Source organism: Mus caroli, chromosome 3 (assembly GCF_900094665.2).
Source record: "Mus caroli chromosome 3, CAROLI_EIJ_v1.1, whole genome shotgun sequence".
In the NCBI taxonomy this organism is placed as follows: Eukaryota; Metazoa; Chordata; class Mammalia; order Rodentia; family Muridae; genus Mus; species Mus caroli.
In genome coordinates, this window is record NC_034572.1 from 104,661,992 (window position 1) to 104,668,169 (window position 6,178).

General features: G+C 34.0%; 1 non-coding gene across 1 annotated transcript; it reads right to left on the reverse strand.

Annotated features, from left to right (window-relative positions):
• Positions 1 to 260: 260 nt before the first annotated feature.
• Positions 261 to 365, reverse strand: LOC115030677. Its single transcript, XR_003836283.1, has one exon. It is a non-coding gene; the product is annotated as a U6 spliceosomal RNA (small nuclear RNA).
• Between the last annotated feature and the right edge of the window lie 5,813 nt (positions 366 to 6,178).

Genomic DNA, 6,178 nt, shown 5'->3' on the forward strand with positions numbered 1-6,178 from the left:
CTTCTTGCAGATGGCTCCTTTTCTATTACCCGCCCTTCCTCTTCTGCAACCTTCTCTCCCACCTCTGCATTTACTTCAGCTTTGATTTGAATCTTGGCTATGTTTGTTTTGTTATGCTTTCTTTCTGTCTCTTTATTCTCTTTGTTTCCCTTTTCTCTATTGTGTCTCTTAGAGCAAGTTGAAGATGTAGACTCAGTAGAGGGATCATAAGTATTCATTTTTGTGGTTTTTCTAATTCCTGTTAAATTTATTTTTCTTACAAAAATATAGAATGCTTCATCAATTTGTGTCATCCTTGTACAGGAGCCATTCTAATCTTCTCTCCATGACTCCAATTTTAGTATACATACTGCAGAAGTGAGCACATAAGTAATATTATAAATCCATTCTATTTTAGCAAGCATTAAAACATGAGTAATACAATGAAAGATTTATATTTAATGGTGCTCTTATCTTTCATTTCCACTCCATCCTTCAATGGTTTATTTTACTTAATTAACCTAGGTTAATCAGATATGTTTTTCGAGGTTTTATTCACAGTACACTTACCACATATTTTTCTGTAAGTATTTTTTACTTATCCTTGCCAATAGCAATATTTTCTTACGTGTGAAAAGTTATGATGCTGTAGACTCATTGGGATGTTCCCTTTGCCTTTGATAAATGATAATAAATAAATAAATAAATAAATAAAAGATCCATAGTGTCAAAATTAACTTGAAACTATTTTTCAAGATGAAACACTTATGGAATTAATATTTTAAAAAAGAAGTTTCTCTATGTATCTGCATAACAACTAACATGGCCTGATAACCATATGTGTGCTCTAGTGGTGTTGTAGTCAACAGCTTTTTAATTGATCTTAAGACTGGCTTGCTCAACAAGTGAGAAATCATGCCTGATACTGGAAGATTATCCAACTACCTATGGCAAGTGAGGTCATGTATCTTAGAAAAGAACATACAACCACCCCCTTACTAAGCCAGCACAATCCCTTACTACACTCTAAATATGTGCCCTTATACCCACAGATAAACTTTTTTTCTCACCCTTCATCAAATACACTTCTCTTTGCAATATACCTAGACCATTTTAGAAAAATCAGAAGAAATCAAAATGCAGAGTTGCTCCTCCAAAACCCAAAAGATAAATGTGTAATACAAGTCCCACAATAGCGCAGGGATCACTGGGGAAGAAGAGATAGAAAGAATGTAAAAGCCAGAGAAACAAGTTTGTGTCTCTGAGGAATGTTAGACTCATAAAGTCTCACCAACATGACTATGTATGCATGAGCTGAACAAAGAAAATAATAGATATTCCAAAGTGGACAGGAGAAAGCACAGGCAGCTTCAAAATTACACAGAGAACTGCAGATAAATAATGTGGAGAGTAGACAAATAGTTTCCCCAGGGAAAATCATACCAATTGATTATCCAATACCAAATGGTCAGACCTGAAAACATACATACAAGTGACATTATATAGACAGAGCAGTATGTACTTAGTATTTAGGGATGTGTGTGTGTGTGTGTGTGTGTGTACAATTACTTTAGAAAAGCTGTGAATTTATAAGAGAGCAGGAAAACTGTTGGCGGTGTGGATGAAGAAAATGGAAAGGGAAGTGATTAATCATATAATAATCTCTAAAAGTTAAATAAATAATTTTAATAGAGAAAAAAGATGTTTCACCTAAAATAGATTATTAGATGCCTATCTTCTGGGTAGTCATATTTGAATTCATAGCATGGTTTTCCTTCCTTTTTACTGTGAATTGCTGCACTTTGTTTAAATTTATTCTCACTCTCAACTAACTGATTAAGAACAACACATTCACTCACCTGCACTTAAGTAGATGCTTATTTTTGTACTTCATTTGCTTAACAGAAAAATCCCCAAGTTACACTTTAACAAAATTTGCTGTTTTAGTCATCTATAGATATCCCACAATTTTTCTGGATAATCTTTTAGCACATTGTAAATGTGGGTGTTATAAAAATTTTGAACACATTTAAGAAGTGCAACGGAAAGAAAAAATCAAGAAAACAAATACAGACTTCTAATAAAACCTGACTTACCAAGTGATCACTGTGAACAGAACAATAGTAATAATAACATAATGTGCCTTGGAAATTCAAGTCCTCAAAGTTAGTCAAACATTTTACATTTTTTCACCAGGATGTAAAATCAAGATGCTTTATTTGTTCCGAAGCTTTGTAACGTCTTCTGGCATCTTGTCTCAACACTAAAAATGTCAGGGTTAACTAAAGTCTGGATAAAAATATTTCATGATTTTCCCCTACACAGCTTCTACCAGGTCACTATCAAAACCAGATTTGACTCTGTGTGGTTGCCCTTTCAAAGCCTCACTGCAAACGGACAGAATCCGTGACATCATATGAAACAGAGCAAAGAATCCATAGTTAATTATATCAGTTTGTCGATTGAAATACTTAGTAGAATTAATTCTCACTAGCTTTTGGTGGAATGCTTGGGCAATTCCATCCAAGGAAGTTGTCTGGCGCATTATTAATTCTCTATATCATTATTGTAGTGCCAACACTATTTACCCCATTTTTAATTCTCCTCATTTTGGTAGTGACAGCTGTTATGGCTGCTGGGGCCACTTTGCTTTATCTCTTTTCCTTGACTAAAAGGGCAGGAAGCAGCTGCCGGTCATTCTAAGACTGAAGAAGGAATCAGATTTTCAGAGACACTGAAATGGCTGGGAAAGTGTCTCCCCTTGAGGAAATGTGAGCATTTTTGTTCAAGAAGCTGAGAATTGGCTGGGTGCAACTCCTTAAGCTGCAATTGCAATATTGCAGGAGCTCATGTTATAGACTAATCTGAACTACACAATGAGACCCTGCCCTGCTACCCAAAAATAAATAAATAAACAACAAAATATAAAAACTCGCTATTTTTTGAGTGAGTTATTAATGACCCGTTTCTCAAGTGAATATATTGTTTATTACTTAAAGAATTCAAGCACAAGTTCTCCACAGTAATTCTTGGGAAATAGTGTTTTCTTCCCACAGTTCTGGTGGTACCAGTGCTCATTTGTGAGCCCTATCACTCTCCTACACATACATTATACATGTCTGCACACACTTAACAAGTGCAAATGATCACTTGCAGAGAAGCATGATGGATCAAGATACCAGATGGCATTTCTGTACTGAGAATAATAATGTTTCTTCCAGTACAGATATAAATCAGCTTTTGGTTGATATAAGGGAAATTTCATGCTTCAACCATTTTATTCTATTGATTTCCAGAACCTGATCTCTCTTTTCTTGAGGGACACTCCACATCAATTGAAAACTGTCAACAAAGTTTTCAAAATATTGCATCCTTTCATCGCTGAGTCCCATTCCATTAACTATATCATACGGGAACACAGCCTTAGGAAAACAAAAGAGAATGTGGATTTCCCCCCTGGTTTGAGAGTTAATGTGCTGCACATATTAGATTGAAATGACTATCATGAAATATATGTCTTTCAACAGTAACTTTAAAACTTTTGTAAATGAATGACTATAATTCACATTTTTTTTGGTGAAAGTTACACTTAAATATTCATTTTGCCAAAATAGATAGTTCAAAGTTTTATAGAGCTTTTTGGGGGGCAATGTATCCTACCATTATTTCCAAACAATCTTAAAACCATACCCATTAAGTCTATTTGTCCATGGCTTCCTTTGTGACATAAATTACTGTAGCACATACTGAGGTTAGGTGAACCAAGCTTCATACAATCACATACTGTGCTCATATGATGGTATACTCTGTAAAGAGCCACACTGTTATGTATATTTAGGTTTCTACCTAGACATAGTGTTTTTCTATGACAAATTCTAGCTTTCTTTCCTGATAGATTTTGTTTTTAATGATTATTAAGGGAAATAAAAAGAACTAGATTTTGTGGTCTTAGTCTTAAGCTTAGATTTTATATTTTTTGAACAACATGATGAAAAGTTGAATGCATCTCCTTTAGGATTACAATATTCCCACAAACACACCTACAAATCTCTAGCCAACTCACTTTTTTTTTTTTCACAAATGTTCTTAGATTATGCAGTACACGGTGTTAGGAATGTTGGATACTCACATGCAGAACAATGAAGCTAAAGTTCAACCTATTTTCTGTAGTTGTAAAGATTACCTGAAGATGTTTTAAAGAATTAAATGTAAGACCTTAAGCTATGAAGCTTTTAAAAGATAAGAAAATGCTTCGGGGCATTGTAATTGGAAGGAGGCTGGATTCTCTAAGTATGACTGTAACACAGTAGTTCTCCACCTTATTAATGTTGCTAACCTTTAATGTAGTTCCTCATGTTTTACTGACTGCCAACCATAAAACTATTTTGTTGCTACTTTGTAACTGTAATTTTGTTGCTGCTATGAATTGCAATGTAAATATCTAATATGCAGGATATCTGATATGAAACCCTCCAAAGGGGTTGTGGCGCACAGTTTGAGAATTGCTGCTCTAAAATCACATCAAGCAGAAGCAAAAATAGACATGTAAGATTACATAAAATAAAGTCTCTACACATTAAAAGGAGTGATAAACAGAGAATAGAGCTTCCAATGTGATAAGATATTATGTTTGTAATGTATATATCTGACAATGTATTATCACTGAAAATATGTGAACTCTAAAACTTAGAGATCAAGTGAAAAAAGGACAAAAGATTTAAATGAATATTTCTCAAACAACAGATATACACATGGCCACAAAATATTAAAGTATATGCAATATCACTAATAATGAGGAAAATGTGGGTCAGAGTCTCACAAAATGTTATCTCCTCCCATGAAGAATGAATTGTACCAGGTAAACAAAGGTAAAGGGTGCTATAAGTATAAAGAGAAATAGAAACCCTTGTCTACTGGTGGTAAGAATACACATTAGTTGAATGGACTTTGTGGAAAACATATATTAAAACTATATACTATAGGAGTCACTAATCCAATTAAAGCTATACTTTTGAAGGAAAATAACTGAGTATATCATAGGCATTGTGCTCCCATATTCTATGTAGTAGATTTTATAATCCTAAGTAGTGGAAAACATAGTGTCTACCCACTAATGAATGAATAAAGAAATGTGTGCACTTTTAAAATAGATTCCTTGCTTTTCCTTTCATGAATCCTGTGTGATGTGTGACACAAACTACAAAATGGAAAAACCCTGGATTTCTCCTCTGAAGTTCTGGAAATCATTTTCTGAATTCAAGTAAAGTCATACATTCAAAACCAAGTATATGTGAAAATCTAGGTCAGGAAATTAAAATAATTTTGATAAGCGAATGACATGTGACAATGTGTAGAGTAAATAATGTGTCTGGATATGCACAGAGGTTCAGATCATTTATTGCTTAAGGTTGTGACCTCTTCACTACACAGAGCCATCTTGTTACTCCATTAACAGTTCTTCTCCCCACCCCTCCCCTCCCTTCCCCTTCTCCTTTCCTCCCCTTATTTTTTTTCTTTTTTTTCCCCCAAACTCTTTTTCAAACTGATTGGAAATAAACTCCCCTGAAAGGGATTGTCAAAGGAAAAATAAACTAATTTAAGAATAAACATCACAGCAAACAGGCAAGATACCAACCTTCAAAGTTAAATGTTGTAATTCTTAGAAAATAATTTTAAAATATTACACATTTTTTAGGAAGAAAATATTTATCAGCCAAAGAATGAATCAAAGATGATAGCAATGATAGTGGGGGATGAGGGAGGAATATAAGAGATAACATATTCCTGAGATTTTGGAGGGCTTGATATACCAAATTATTAGTTTTGGGGATAATCGCTTTCTGAACTTCAGTGAACTCATACATTCTAAGAAAAATACAAATGAAAAATATGGCATAGGAAAGAATTTGGGTAAGCCAATGATGTGTGTGTGTGTGTGTGTGTGTGTGTGTGTGTGTGTGTGTTTGTGTGTGTGTGCGCCTGTGCATTAAAAAGATAAATCGAAATTCTGAAAAAAACTTGCAAATTCCAGATCTGCCAAAATGAACAGAGGTGAAGACTTTGATACCACTATATCTTATGCTGGTTTTCATCAAGGTCTCATCTTCTTTAATCAAACTGCAATGCCAGAAGTGTATTTATAACACAAAATAGAGAATTTAACAGTCATATGTAATAACAGTCATATGTAAGAGCCTAT